Source organism: Erpetoichthys calabaricus, chromosome 4, assembly GCF_900747795.2.
Source record: "Erpetoichthys calabaricus chromosome 4, fErpCal1.3, whole genome shotgun sequence".
NCBI classification, from domain to species: domain Eukaryota; kingdom Metazoa; phylum Chordata; class Cladistia; order Polypteriformes; family Polypteridae; genus Erpetoichthys; species Erpetoichthys calabaricus.
In genome coordinates this window covers 262,900,699-262,916,982 of record NC_041397.2, presented here as the reverse complement: position 1 = coordinate 262,916,982, position 16,284 = coordinate 262,900,699, and the positions used below count along the sequence as shown (strand labels likewise).

Below are 16,284 nucleotides of genomic sequence, written 5' to 3'. Positions count from 1 at the left end.
AATGATGGTGAAGGTCTAGTTATAAGCTTACTAAACCAGCTCCATAACATATACATGTCAATTAAATTAATAACATAAATTGACAAACTTAACATAATCACAAAATTTAATGAAACAGAAGTATAATGATTATCTTTGAATAGAAATCTTTACCCATGACTCCTATTAACTGTATCCTCATGTATGTAAATAATGCAATGTAACTATCCAATCAATGCAAGCCCTCAGAGAATTTTTACCAACAAGAGATGGACTATAAAGCACTGCTTTAGTGTGACAAGAACAAATATCTTAGATGGTGGTGAACAACAGAGGACACTATTTTAACACAAATTTTAATGAAAACGTATTTGGGAGATGATCCATCCATCCATTATCCAACCCGCTATATCCTAACTACAGGGTCACAGGGGTCTGCTGGAGCCAATCCCAGCCAACACAGGGCGCAAGGCAGGAAACAAACCCTGGGCAGGGTGCCAGCCCACCTCAGTCGGAGATGATTAGAATTAGAATTAAATCAGCCTTTAACGGTGTGTTCAAGAACTGCAGTCCAGTTGCTGTTTTGATCATTGAATTTTATTTTGACATGTGTCTTCTATGTTACAATTTAAGAATTATTAAATCACCATTATCCATGTTGTTGCTGGTTTTGTTATTGTTGGACTGTGAAGATAATATCAAACAATGCAATCGGACAGTCATGTTAAGTCGGTGTGGTCTTAGGTCTGTATTGTTTAAAAAATTGTCCCACACCCCACCCACAAATTTTGCCATCCTAGGCGACTGCCTAGTGAGGACCATGACAATGAAACATTTAATACATAACAGACTAGACATTAAGAGTTCTAAATGATATGTGACAAAATAAAGGAAACCGCATAGCTTACAAAGTTCTGGTCACTCTTCTTCCCTGCCAGCAAGATAACCCCAAATGTTTAGAGTTCTTGGGGTGTAGTGGTCAGTGTTGATTCGAAATGGTAATGGTACCTCTCACCACTGACATTACTGGCATAAGAATGAAGGACTTGGTGCTCATGCCTTTTCTATGGAAATCTATCCAGTGCAGTTGCCATCAGGATCTCAGCACACTCTTAAAGACTAGGGTGCCAAAATGGTTCTTCAGAGCAATGCCACAGAGGACCCATGTTTGGTTCCCAAAGGGACCATACACAGAATATGTTCCAGAGAGAACATTTAATTTAGATTTATAACAGGCTTCATAAATAACCATGAATAGATGATAACAATTATGTGAAACACCAATGGATTCCAGATTTTAAAAGCACTCTTACTGCAAACAATTACACATGTTATGTTCAGGTTTTCTTGACCTGTCAGTATCCTATTAGAGAGCTTACTGTACCTTAAGGATTCATGTTTAGCCACATATTAGGCACCTTTTCAAAATCTAAAGAACCTTTCCCATAATGAAATAGTTTTTGCCATGCATTAATATTTTTTGCCATTCATTAATGAACCATTATTTTTAAGAGTGTAGGCCAAGAGTCACTTTCAGTCTTAAAACTAATGCCAAACAACGAGTGAGTCTGTATATGCTATTATCTTCTTAAATGTTCAGTTATGACTCGTGATATTAGTTTTGATTGATTCATTTTTATATTTTATTTATTTTTCATTTGGATTTGAACTTAAGACATTAGTCTGATTTCTTTTGGACTTTTATTCAAAATGGTTCACTATGTTAAACTTATCTTGGGTTTCACCGTATTGGCTCACATTCGTTCATCTGCATTGGTAAGCTTTCATTACAGCATGTGTGTAATCACAACATAGCAGACTTAAGTAATATCTAATGATTTTTTTTTTTCCAGAAATGGCAATTCAAATTACCTACTTGAAATGTTTTTTTTAATATATATTTTTAGTCAGAACAAGTAAACCATAATACTGAAAGGATTGCTTAGATTTGCCCCATTGACAAAGAGTTTAATTAATGTGTGCCATCTGCCTTAAACACCTGGAAATGCCTAAACAATGAAGAGAATGTTTGAGAATGTTTGACTACAGTTGTGGTTTGAAAGGTACTTTTCTGATAAATGATATAAGACCTTTTGCTTTCTCTTATTACCAAAAGAGATGAGGTTCCCCCAGTTGGATTACTAAAAACATTAGATAGATAGATAGATAGATAGATAGATAGATAGATAGATAGATAGATAGATAGATAGATAGATAGATAGATAGATAGATAGATAGATAGATACTTTATTAATCCCAAGGGGAAATTCACACATTCATTACAACAAGAAACATATTTCATTTTAATTTAATGACAGTGACTTTTAGTATGTCAAGATAAATTACTTACAGCCTACTCAGATCTGTACATATAAAAGAGAGTTATGAATCAAATGTTAAGCAAATCAACAACCAACAACAACATTTATTTATATAGCACATTTGCATATAATTGGTGTAGCTCAAAGTGCTTTACAAGATGAAGAAAGAAATGTTTATAAAAAAATAAAAACATAAAAATAAGATTAGGGAATACTAAGTAACAAAGAATAAAGTAAGGTCCAATGGACAGAAAAACAGAAAAAAAAAACAAAATCTGCAGGGGTTCCAAGGCCACTAGACCGCCCAACTCCCACTAGGCATTCAACCTAACATAAATGATCTCAATCAGTCCTCATGGTTTTCAGGCTTCACGTGGAAGAATTAGACGATGATGGTCATGTGGACCTCTGGCCTTCAATCCATCAATGTAGAGGCTGCACGGTGCTTTGATCAGGTGGTAGTGGCGCAGATCGCCACCACAGAAAACCTGAAAAGAACAGCAGAGAAAGTAGGGGTTAGTATGGATTGTGGACTGAATATCAAGGTTACACTAAAATGAAGATACTGTATGAGAAAGCCATGTTAAAATAATGGGTTTTTAGCAGTTTTTTAAAGTGCTTCACTGTATTAGCCTGGAGAATTTCTATCCGTAAGCTGTTCCAGAACAGCAACATACATGTTGTCTTGCTTTTTTTGACAAATGAGGTCACTTTAAAACTCTTTATTGATATCAAACAGTTTTTAGATAAAAAGCCTGTGCATGAAGATATACCATCCATCCATCCATCCATTATACAACCCGTTATATCCTAATACAGGGTCACGGGGGTCTGCTGGAACCAATCCCAGCCAACACAGGGAGCAGGGCAGGAAACAAACCCCGGGCAGGGCGCCAGCCCACCACAGTGAAGATATACCACAGACACTCATTCAACATCCAAGTTCATCTTTCATCTTTGATAAACACAACATACTCCTTTTAAACAAATGTTGGCATGAAACTTCTAAAAAATTATTTCATGCATTCAAAACATAGTCACATTTTGTGTTTTCTACATGCTGTTACCAAAAAAATAACCAAATATCAGTCAACGACTTGTAATAAGGTTGTTTAATCTAAAAGTGACAAATCCTTAAGATTACACCATTGAAGTCTGCCTTTTGGGATGGTTGTTGTCTCTCCATACCCCTTGTTGCATGTGTATAAATTGGGAGCATCCATGTGACAATTCAGAGGTAAGCTAGCAGTTGGGGAAATGCCGTAGCTAACAGCCTTTTCTCTTTCAGCCCGGACAACAAAGCCTGCTGATGTCATTTCTGGTTTGATTTCAGAAGGTGCGGACGATTTAAAGAACAGAAGTTTCGGAACTCGGCAGATTCAAAAGAACATGGAGCTATAAAAAATCAACAGAAATCAGCCTAGAGATTGAGAGGCAAGCATCAGACATGGAACATCTGCATTTTATTTTTGTTTTTTGGACATTTTATTTTGCATATACAGTGATCCCTCACTATATCATGCTTCGACTTTCGCGGCTTCACTCAATCGCGATTTTTTCTCATACACGCTTACGTCACTACACATGCGCTTTCTGAGAACTTTTATCTAAGCCCCACGATGGCTCCTAAATGTGTTGCTTTTTCTAAGCCTTCTGACAATAAAACTAAGCACCGGAGGAAGATGCTTACCATCCAGGAGAAGGTGAAACTCTTGGATATGATCAAAGATGGCAATACCCTACAAAAGCCTCCTCACGCATATGAAAAGACAGCGCCAGCAACTGCCTATCAAGATGTTCTTCAGCCACGCACCCAGACACCCACTGCCTACTCCTAGTACTCCTTCAGCGGAAGAAGACAACGACGCACCTGCTGAAGATACTGCACCATCTGAAGACTCTCCTACTGAGGTTGTGCCTTCATAGACTAGTGGTTGTGTGTAAGAACTGTATGTGTGTGTAATTAAATGTACAGTACAATAATAATAATATGATATTTGTAACGTTTAATATGTCTTATTTTCTCTTATTTTGTCTAATATATTGGGTAATACGAGTGTAATGGTGACTAAAGGGTGTTATTTCATGTCTAGAGGGCTCTAATAATGTTAAAAAACGTATTTACAAGGTTGTAAACAAGTTTTCTATATTCTAACTGCGAAAATATTCGATTTATAAATAAAGAATCCTACTTCGCAAAAATTCATTTATCACGGTAGAGTCTGGAATGGATTAACCATGATAAACGAGGGTTCACTGTACATTGAACCCTCAACATTCGAAAATTTAAGTTTTGCGACTGATAATAAATTTGCCTGAATTTATTTGTAATCTCATTTTTGCTTATGCATTGTGCACTGTGCACATTCATGAGCTTCACGGCTATGTGAGTTACAGAAAAAAATGAGAGGTGAGATGCATGCAAGTTTGGGGAGTGGCTAGTATCCTACTCAACGGTTCACCTGTCTTGTTCACCCTGAACAGCATTAGTGGCATAATTTCATTTTATTGCCTGAAAAGTCAAGTTTTGGGTTGCAATTATGCCCCAAAGCATAGTGCAAGTCCTTCAGGTTCTAAGCCCAACCATGCAAAGTCATTTATGCAGCTTAGTTCAAAAATAAAGGTGTTACACAAACTTGGTGCCAGAATTTCATCAGCCTGGGTGGCCACAACCAGTTAAGTGGAGACATTGAGGCTGCTGATCCCATTTCGATCGCAACTTCAAGGTTAAACAACAACTTACCTCCACTATGCCCCCACACTCAAAGATCCTTAAAGATTTCAAGAGGCACCCAAAGCAGAGGCTGCTGATGGATTATTTCAAGCTCATGCAACCTTCACGATCTCCAGCACCATCTGCCAGCTGTGAAGGACAGAGGAAATGTCGAGACTTCACCAGTCCCAGTGTCCTCCGACAGCAGCAACCACATTTTTTTGGAGATGTTAGCACAAAACGTTTAGAGAATTCTAATGAATGTTTTGAATGTTATCAGTTTTATTTTATGTACTGAGTTTTTATGGATTATTTCAAGGTTACTTGTGTGAATTTTGTGAAAAGTGCGTTTTATCAGAAATATTGTTTTATAACAAAGAATTCTGTGCAGGAAAGAGTACTGTGAGCAATTGCTAGTGAAAGATTAAAGTGTTTAGTTGATGTTGCAGCCTAATCACCTATCTCCCATAGATTCAATGTATTAACATTCATATATTTGACTTTCATGCTGTTTTTTTTCTAGCAATGTTACCCCTGCGATGGTTGAGGGGTAAATGTACTTTGCCATATTAAATGAGGTACCAGTTGGTCCCTAACCCTTCATTATTACCCATTAGAATGTTACCACAGTCTAGATGGGACAGGCCATTCAGCCCAACAAAGCACACTAGTCCTATCCATTTACTTCTTCCAAAATAACATCAAGTCGAGTTTTGAAGGTGATTAAAGACCTACTGTCTACCACACTACTTGGTAACTAATTCCATGTGTCTATAGTTTTCTGTGTGAAGAAAACCTTCCTATTGTTTGTGCAAGTTTTACCCTTAACAAGTTTCCAACTGTTTCCCTGTGTTCTTATTGAACTCATTTTAAAGTAACAGTCTTGATCAACTTTACTAATTCCCTTCATAATTTTCTCCTCTTAATCTCTTTTTGCCTAAACTAAGAAGGGTCCCTCTTGTTTTCTTATTATTACATCATGTAATAGAAAAATTGACTGCAGAAAAATAAAGGATATAAAAGGAGGAAGAAAGAATACTGTTCAAGACTGTAAAGACTGTAGTTTTTGAAATGTTGGAGTCTTCAATTGTTTAGTATATATAATAGTTTAGTACAGCGTTTCTCAACCTTTAAGTATCTGCGACCCGAGTTTTCATAACAGTTTTAATCGCACCCCCCAAACGTTTTTTTGAAACCCTAGTAAAATTTATTCCTATATTTTTTGCTGCTGATACACCGCTACAAGTTTAAAATTTTCCTACGAATAGCGAAATTATGCCACATATGGCAACATTCGCGACCCCTTTTTTGTTACTCAAACTACCCCACAGTTTGAGAACCGCTGGTTTAGTATGTGCTAACTAAACGCTGGAAATTTATAATCCAGTTTAATTAAAAGGTTCAGTTAAATCATTAAATGTTTCAGTCAAAGTGTATTGTTCTTCACTTGATAAAAGTAAAAAATTAAATTAGGTGTTACCTAAAATACTTCTATTAGTTACATACTCTTATGTAACAAGACTTTAACAAAGACTTAATTTAGGCTTAATAACACAACACATCAATAAAGTGGTTATTTATCAATGTGGCATACTAAAATAACTTCATTTTGCAATGGCCGAGATGATTTAAGTAGGACATAATATGTCTCGGAATATTGCATACTTCAGTGAATCCTTAATTAATGCTTAATAAGGCCAAATGAAGCGTTCATATTCACAAGGAATTTTACCTGCATAATTCCAGCTCTTGATATGCCTCACTGCATGGTGAATAACCACTTTGCAGATGCTTTGCAAGGTTTATTAAGACCATAAGAAGCCTTTGTTAAGGTCTTATTAAATAACTATATGTGGTACCAGATGGATTTTATGCAATGCCTTAACTTAAGTGTTACCATTTTTTTCCTATAGCCTGATTTTCCATTGGCTTGAGTGACATCTCCCAGGCAGAGAAGTTGTTTTCCATCCAATTCTCTCCATCTTTCCATCTTCCACACCTCCCAGCTTCGTATCAGTTATATTCTAACAGGACTGAAGATTTGTTACCATTATGAGTAACTACTGACACAAAGATGGGGTCACGTGTGTAGAAATCAGATGCCAAACCATTGGCAATACGAAGTAGGATTCTGGAATGAAGTGTTTGCCTCCAACTTCTGAACTGTAAAGGCAGTCATCTATTGTGGACCACCAGGCTAGCACCGTCACCTGTACCCAGCACAGACAGGCGTGGGACACAAATTCAAGGTACACACAATTTTTTATTTTTTACCTTGTGGGAAACGCCTTCCCCCGTTTCCCACAAGTACAGCACAGTTCCCAGCACAATGCACAATACTCTTCTTTCTCTTTCTCTCTTTCTTTCTCCTCCACTCCTCTGGTCAAGCTTCGTTTTCCTCCTCCCTGGCTCTGGCTCCTTGAGTAGTGGCTGCTGGCTCCTTTTATACTGCACCTGGAAGTGCTCCAGGTGCTTGATGACCTAGTTTCCAGCAGCACTTCCAGGTGTGGTGGAAGAACTGCCCAAAAGGGCTCAGCAGATCCTGCTGCAGCACACCCTGGTGGCGCTCACGGATCCCAACAGGGCTGCACCAAAGTCCAACTCCCATGAAGCCCTGCGGGAGTCCGAGGCACCGCTGCAACCCAGGGGGGCTGCCATCTAGTGTCACGGGGGAGGTAACATTCTAGCCACATTTGCTCCCCCGGTCCTTCCAGTGTAGAGGCATCCCGGCCACACGCTACACTGTGAAATTCTGATAAAACCTAAAGACAACTGTCATTAAGCAGGGCAGATGCTGAGGGAATAATTATTAGAGTGATGGGTCATAAAAGAACTGTAAAGAAGTAGTAAAAAGGCAGATCCATTAATAATCTTGTTAGTTGTATGCATTGTTTAAGGAATTGTCAAAAATTGCACATTTTTCGCTATTGATAGGTAGACATATAGCTAAAAATTCTTTGACCTTGATACTTTTTTATCTGCAACATGAAAAAACATAATAACAATTTGCTAATTAGAGAGATTCACTTTATATCTTATGAAGAAAAAATGGGTTTACTATTGTTACCTGATCAGACAGTCTTAGTAGGTGGATCGTTTAATCTTCAGTGAACAAAGGAAATCTAACTGAGCCACAGTGAAGCTGCACGGCTGCCTCAAATTCCTAAGTTAATGTCTCTCACAAGGGTCAGTCTTATGAGTAGGACTTCAGAGAGCCACAGAGGGCATTTGTTCTTTTGTTTTATTTAAGCAACTTCACTTCAAAAGGGCTGTGAGAGATGAGTTTAATCCATTGGTTAGCCAAGGGCTTTGACTAAATCCATATCTGGGTCAGTGAATTGTGTAACTGAAAGTGAGAAAATACTTGCAGATCTCACCAAAATACTACAATGGAATGAAAACACAAATTATCTAAAATGAAACAAGAAAACAATTTTAGAAGCCATGCCTGATGCAGGTTCCCACTTTCCATGTTAATAGCTCCCATAACTTTAAGACAATTTCAAACAGTTTTCCTTTTATTGTGCAAAAAAAAAAAAATCCCCACTGGAACAGCTGCAGATACATAGATATGTAAAAAATTAGAGATGAGTTCATATAGTACATGAATTCAATTTAAAATTTAGAATGTCCTTGCTGCTGAATATATTTTAACAAATATTTAAGAAACAAATACTTTGTAACTGCTGTGTTACAAGAAAAACACACTTCATTTGCTGAGTCAATTCTCATTAGCAAATATTATGGCTTGACAGCTAGTCAAGTGCAGAAGAGTTTCTCACTTCAAAGCAGATACTTCAAGCCAGTTCCCTCAAATGATGTCAGGGATAAATAAAAAGGACCTGAGCAGAAGGATGAGTGGGGTCCTAGAAACCTGGAGAGGACTAAGAGCTACAGAACAGCTGAGCAAAACATAAGGGAAAAAGGAAGAGGTTGGGAGGGGCAAAAAGGAGAAGAAAGGGCTGCAGCAAGTCAGAGAAATGAAACAGGTCTGTTGTTTTGGTGGTGTCCTCAAGCCAGAACAACAATGTGATGTAGGGGCGTTTAGTAGTGTGGGGCTGCCAGAGAGGAGCATAAAAGTGCACTTGCAATCTGTAAACTGCAAAACTGAGTCTGCTGCATCTTTCATTACAGTGATCATCACAAATTCATAGAATGTACGTGGAACAGAAATCGGAAAGCTAATGTCATTAATGTACACTTTTTCAAATGGTTGTTCAAATCCAAATTTCCTTTAAGTTTAAGGAAAATATACTAATTTGATTCAAAGATTAATTATTACACTTTTAGCGTTGATATATCAAATTGTTTCATGTCCATTGTTTGTGCAAAAAGTGATAAGCTTCTCTACTATATATATTATATATATATATATATATATATATATATATATATATATATATATATATATATATATATATAGTCACACACGTGTGAATAGGGGGACGTTGTGTGGACCAAGTAAAGGTAATTCCACGCCAGGCCAGGGGAGGGCGGGGTGCACTAAACCTTCTCCTGCTATCTCTACAGACCAGCCACAGGAAAATCTATCTGAATCAAGAATGTCACTTCCGGTTCTGGTGCCCAGAAGAATGTCACTTCCGTTTTCAGCACCTAGAAGAATGTCACTCCTGGTTCCGGCGCCCGGAAGAATGTCACTTCCAGTCCCGGCGCACATCGCTGATGCCAAAGAAACATCACTTCCGGTTAACACACATCACTTCCTGTCTGACCACTTAAAACTGCCATCTTTTCCAACCTTCATCAGTTCTGTCTTGGACTCTGTACGATCAACAACTCTGTTGAATGAAAAAGAAAACCTTTGCAGCTAGGAATATTATACGGGTGGCTGCCCCAAACCTTTTTATGTGTGTCGAGTCTGTTCCTTTTTACTATATATATATATATATATATATATATATATATTAACCAGTAGGGGGGCTCCACTGAGTCCACCTAAGGTAAATTCAATTGATTGCACATGCTTAGAAAATGTGCTCACCTGTTTGTATGTGGTCCTATAGTTGACAATTTGTATCAGAGCAAAATCCAAGCCATGAAGTTGAAGGAATTGCCTGCAATTCATATAGAGAGGTTTGTGTTCAGGCACAGATCAGATGAAGGCTGCATTAAATTTCTGCAACCTTAAAAGAGAGCAAGGTGGCCTCCATAATTCCTAAATGAAAGATGTTTGGAAAAGCCACAACTCTTCCTAGAGTTGTCCATCTAGCCAAACTAAGTAATCGGGGGAGAAGGGCCTCGGTGAGCAAGGTGACCAAGAACCCAATGGTCACTTTGGCTGGAGGAGGAGGAAATGTGTGGAAATGGGAGCAATTTCCAGAAGGACAACTATCCATGCAACATTCCACTGATCGGGGCTTAATCACAGAAAGGTGAGACTGAATCCCCTTATCAGTAAAAGACACATGGAAGCCTGCTTGGAGTTTAGAAAATGTCACCTTAAAGGCTCTCAGACTGTGATAAACAAGATTCTTTAGTCTGATGAAACCAAGACTAGCATCATGTCTGGAGGAAACCAAGTACCACTCATCACTTGTGCAATATCATTCCAGCATTGAAGCCTGGTGTTTGCAGCATCACGCTGTAATAATAATAATAATAAGTTTTATTTAATTAGCACCTTTCATACACTCAAGGACACTTTACAATTCAATACACACATTAACAAGACAGTAGAAATTACATACACGAAAAAGAATAATAATCATTGAAAAGATGTGTTTTTAACAGGAGTTTGAAATTAATAACAGATTTTTCCTTGCGAAGGCTGAGAGGAAGAGAATTCCAAATTTTAGGGGCTATCACACTGAAAGCTCTGCCCCCCATAGTTACTAACCTGCATTTAGGGACAGTGAGTAACTTAGCATCCGATGATCGTAATGCATGGGTGGGAGTGTAAGGAAGCAGCAGCTCCGACAGATAATGAGGGGCTAACCCATGAAGGGTTTTAAAGGTAAGAAGAATAATTTTATATTTGATTCTTGAAGAAACTGGTAACCAATGTAAATCATAGAGGACAGGAGTGATGTGAGCAGATTTTTTAGTGTGTGTAAGTAAACTAGCAGCAGAATTCTGAACATACTGTAATCTATTGATATATTTAGTCAGGAGGCCATAAAACAAAGCATTGCAATAGTCCAGACAGGTAGTGATGAAAACGTGAATGAGTGTTTCAGTATCTTTCACACTGAGGAGAATGCAGATGAGCAATGTTGTGAAGATGAAAAAATACTGTCTGTACTATTGAGCTAATGTGTGATTGAAAAGTAAGAAGCTGATCAAAGATGGCACCCAAATTACGGACGATGCTGAGGGTTGAATCAGGATCCCATCAATGTCAATTTTTAGCCCATGAAGGATAGAGAGGACAGATTTGGTACCAACTAATAAGATTTCTGTTTTATCCGGATTGAGTTGTAAAAAATTATCTGTCATCCAATGATTGATTTCATTCAGTCAGCGCAACAGGTGAAGATGTTGCAGTTGCATCAACACAGCTGCAGGGATGTTTTTAGGCAGCAGTGCCTGGGAGACTAGAAAGAGTTGAGGGAAAGCAGAACGGAGCAAAGTAAAAGATATCCTTCATGAAAACCTGCTCCAGAGTGCTCTGGACATCAGACTGGGCCCAAGCTTCACCTTCCAATAGGACAATGACCCAAAGCACAAAGCAAAGACCTGAAAATAGCTGTCCACCGACTGTCTCCATCTAGCCTTACAAACGTTAGAGGATCTGCAACAAAGAATGGCAGAAAATCCCCAAATGCAGGTGGTGCAAAGCTCCTTGTGTCATACACAAGAAGACTCCAGGGCGTAATCACTATCAAATGTGCTTCAAACAAATACTGAGGAAAGAGTCTGAATACTTGTGGCCTGTGATATTTTATTTTTTTATTTGTGATAAAATTGTAAAATTTTCAATAATCCTGTTTTTGCTTTGTCATGTTGGGGTATTGAATTGAAATAATTTTAGCACAAGTCTGCACCCAAGCTAAATGTGAAACAAGTGAAAGGATCTGAATACTCCCAGTATCAACTGTATATGGAATTCATAATGTATACATTTTCTAACATGGTTCTGCTATCATGAAAACCAAATGTAAAAGATTCTACATTATCCAAAGTAATGTCAAGCAATATGACACCTATTATTGTCTAACTAAAAAGATTACAATATGCAGGCTTTTGAGGCAACTCAGGCCCCTTCTTCTGGCAAGATGTAATATAGAAACTGGAGTTCCCTGTGTTTATATAGACAGCAGGACAAGTAACAACACTGGAAAACCTTTAAGTGAGAAATCTTAAATGTAAAAAAATAATAGACCTCTTCAGGCTAAGATTCATTAAGCAAGAGAGGAGAACAATGTCTAGTCAAGACCGTTGGATAAGATAACTGTCCAACAAAGTCTTTTGAGGTTTCTGATGAGTTTTTTCAATACAATGTGGGTCTGTAGTCAGGTTGTCTGTCAGTCTGAGAGATGCAAACAGTCCTCAAATCTGGCCATAAAACTCTTGTCTCTATTTAAACCATGTTGTAATATATTAATTTTAGCATGAGTTTAACTTCCCATTCTTTTCTCTTTTGCTGTGTTTTGAAGTTGCCCATAAGCACTGTGACTTTAAGTCCCTCTCACAGTGTCCATGGCTGTTGAAGTGGGCCGCTACATGAACATCTGTGTTGTTACGTTTAATGTGGAACCTGTGTAAATTCATTCTCTGTTTGTAAAGTTTCTCCCACATAGAGTGCAGTGTCAGGACATTTCATGCAGAGAATTAGGTAGACTACATTGGTATCCTTCAATAAGGACGCGTACAAAAAGGCGAGCTTCAAAAGGGCAACCTCAATTGAGTGCGGCGAATAAAGGCGTTTGTAGATAATTTAGATAAAAATAGATAGATAATAATAGTAGATTTTATCTAATAAATTTTCTGCAATAATTTTGTTGCGTTTGCCTTTATTCGCTGCACCCAATAGGTCGCCCTTTTGAAGCTCACCTTTTTGTGCGTGCCCTTATTGAATAGAACCAGACCACATTAGGTGATCTGCAGGATTTATCCAAAGTAAGAACGAGGTCAGGTGAAGAAAATATGGCAGATGGTCTGACTAAAAGGTGATTTTGTATTTTTATACCACTTATTTTTACAAAATCTGGTAATGTTGACATTCAATATGTTACTAATAATATAGTAAATTGAATTTTCTTTTGCATGTTATATCTCAGAATGTGAGTATTTACGTAGAATTATAAATACAATTATTGAAAATACAAGTCTCAGATTAAAATGGTTCAGGGAATCTGTGCCAGACTCAGAATGTACTAAATTGAGTTCATATGTGACAAAATGTAAACTGCTGTTTAATGTTTAATGCTCATAAATTAAATTACAAATATTCATCCCCTGTCCAGTGTTGTTTCCTGCCTTTTGCCCATTACTGCTGTGATAAACTGTAACTCTAAATTGATTAAAACTGATTTGAGAATGTTTTCCTGTTATTTTTGTTCAAAAGCAGTGATTATTATATTTATTAATACCATTATATATGCAGTATAAAAGTATTGATGAAGCTGTAATTGCATCTATATCCTTCAGTATATAACAATATACCACAAAAATGAATATTACATGGAATATACCTACTGTACTAAAAATAATTTAAACCTTATCATCAGATATAACTTCTGAACACTATGATAAGCCATTTTTAGAAATGCATTTTGGTTGCTTTGCTCTTCTCCCTTCAATAGGCACTGAAATCTCAGCGATGTTTCAGCCATCAGTGTATTAACAGTACGTTAATTAGACAATTAGAAGTTGCAAGAAGCTTTCAAGCCAGTAATTGGGTTGAACGCCTAAAGCAGTGTGGCAGATGTGATTTCGAAGCTCTGTTATATTCACATTCCAGTTCGCTGACTGGATAATCTTTTCAGGCAGAAAAGGAAACCAAAAGTGACTATATAGATAAGGAAATGTAACTATACATCCCAACCTGACTGAAAAGGCCTGCTTTTTCTTGATTTGCATTTAGGATCAGTTCTTGCACCTTTAATTGTTTCTGTATTACTTTTGTCCACTTGTATATGCTTTCTTTCAGTTAAAAGTTAATTTTATTTATGTTTACATTAAGTTAATAGCTTGTCAAGGTCTTCTTCTCTTTTTTCTTGTGTTTCTTTCACAATGCTGTAATTTATTTTTGTTATTGTAGTCAATTGGTAATTCAACTATCATTCAGTTTTCAGTTCTATTTGCTGTATCTCAACAGAATTTGTGCTCACACTCATGTCTCGTTTAACTAATTAATAAAAAGAATTAGGGATTACAGTAATACATAATTTATGCAACATAAAATATTTAACAAAAAAAATGCAGGCACACAACAGTTAATAAAACCAAGTTCATGGAAATCTGGGTGTAAGGACCCACCATTGCCATCCCAGTGTAATCTCAATGCTGTGAGAACTTTAACTCAAGGAACCTGAAACTGCCTACCGTCTCAGTTGACATGCTGTTAAATAAAACAAAACCCTGTTTTGTCTGCAGGCAGGGCGGCAGAGTAACTCAGAAACTGGACTCTTCTGCCTTTCCCATCTCTGACCCCGTCACTTAACCTGCTTACATGTCAGTTGTAAAAAATGTATGTAAACACTGGCACTTGTGATGTACATCAACACGGTGCTTGCTTTGGAGAGGTGCTGTGTAAAATAAAGTTTGTTTTTGTGCATGTGAGCTTGCATTTGAGAAAGGCTCATGCCTTACACAAAATGCTAGTAGGTTAGACAGCAGCCTACCCCCACCCTCCCGTGACATACAGTACTTTGGATTAAGTGATTTCAGTAATTAGGGGGGGTGGCATTTTGCTTATTTTTGTCATGAGCATTTTAATGTGCAGTATTCCTTCATTATTTCTTTATTATTTTCAGGCACACTAAATATGTGTTTGAAATGATAAAGTTCTGTAAGGGAATAAGACTAAGACCAATGTCTTACTCTGGTGGAAAAATATGCACAATGCAAAAGGTGAAAAAAACTGAAATAAAAAAAGAATTATACTGGGAATGTGTGTACCTTTTTCATATGGGGTTAAACAGGTCAGTTGAGGCTGTAGTAAACATGGCTCTCTGCTACATCTTGCAGCATTTAGACACCTCAGCTACTTCGGCTGGAATCTGCATTTTATACCAGAGCTTCTCAATAGCAAACTTCTCAGCCTGTATGTGGATTATGCTACATGTCCCTGGATCTCTGACTGTCTAAGGAACAGACATCAGACAATGAAGTTGGGCAAATATTAGTCAGGGCTCCTGACCATGAGCATGGGTCCCCTCATTTCTCTTCTTTTCTCTCTGTACACCTCCAGTGACCCTTCTACTAAACTGCTATGACTGGCCTGACCACAGATGGGGGGGGGGGGGGGGGGGGGTTTGGTTTGAGGTGCCACATGAGAGGGAGTTGGGCTGGTGCACCCTCAACAATCCTGAATTCCCTGAAAACAGTGGAAATGATTAAATGATTGCAGATTTTAGGAGACACTCCTCTCCTCCTACACCTTTAGATATAAATGGTGTCTCTGTCAACAAGGTGGAAACATTAACTTTCTTGGACCAACTATCACTCACAGTCTCAACTGAGCAGATATTTTCACTCAATTAGCTTATAAAGTTTAACCCATCACAATGACAGCACAGCTGGTACAGTTTTATAGAGATGTCATTAAAGCGTCCTCACTTTCTCCATAGCAGTCTGCTCACTCGAAAAATAAACTGCAGTGTGCTATCTGAATTGCAGAAAAGGTTGTGGGCCTGAAACTGGACTCCACTGTGGTCCTGTATATGCCGGGTCAGGAAACATGCTGGAAATATCAAAGACTACACTCACCTGGGTAACCACCTCTTTCAGTTATTCCCATCAAGGAAACATTACCAGTCACTAAAGGCGAGAACTACTGGACCTTGAAAGTTTCTTTCTAACTGCAGTCACTCTCATTCATTTTGGTCTCCTCCATCCAATCTAAATTATGTTTATTTTGTGTTTATTATACAGTGGGACCGTAATTCGTTCCAAAACTTTGGTCGTGACCCGAATTAATTTCCCCCATAGGATTGTATGTAAATACAATTAATCCATTCCAGACCGTACGAACTGTATGTAAATATATTTTTTTAAAGATTTTTAAGCACAGAAATAGTTAATTATACCATAGAATGTACAGTGTAATAGTGAACTAAATGTAAAAACATTGAATAACACTGAGAA

At 37.7% G+C, this 16,284-nt stretch overlaps 1 long non-coding RNA gene across 1 annotated transcript in view; it reads left to right on the top strand.

Annotated features, from left to right (window-relative positions):
• The first annotated feature begins 4,292 nt into the window (after positions 1-4,292).
• The window catches only part of LOC127527437 (uncharacterized), a 107,324-nt gene continuing 95,332 nt past the window's right edge, over positions 4,293-16,284 (top strand). Inside the window, exon 1 of the long non-coding RNA XR_007934740.1 lies at positions 4,293-4,428. This is a non-coding gene — a long non-coding RNA (uncharacterized LOC127527437). The remainder of the gene's footprint in view (positions 4,429-16,284) is intronic.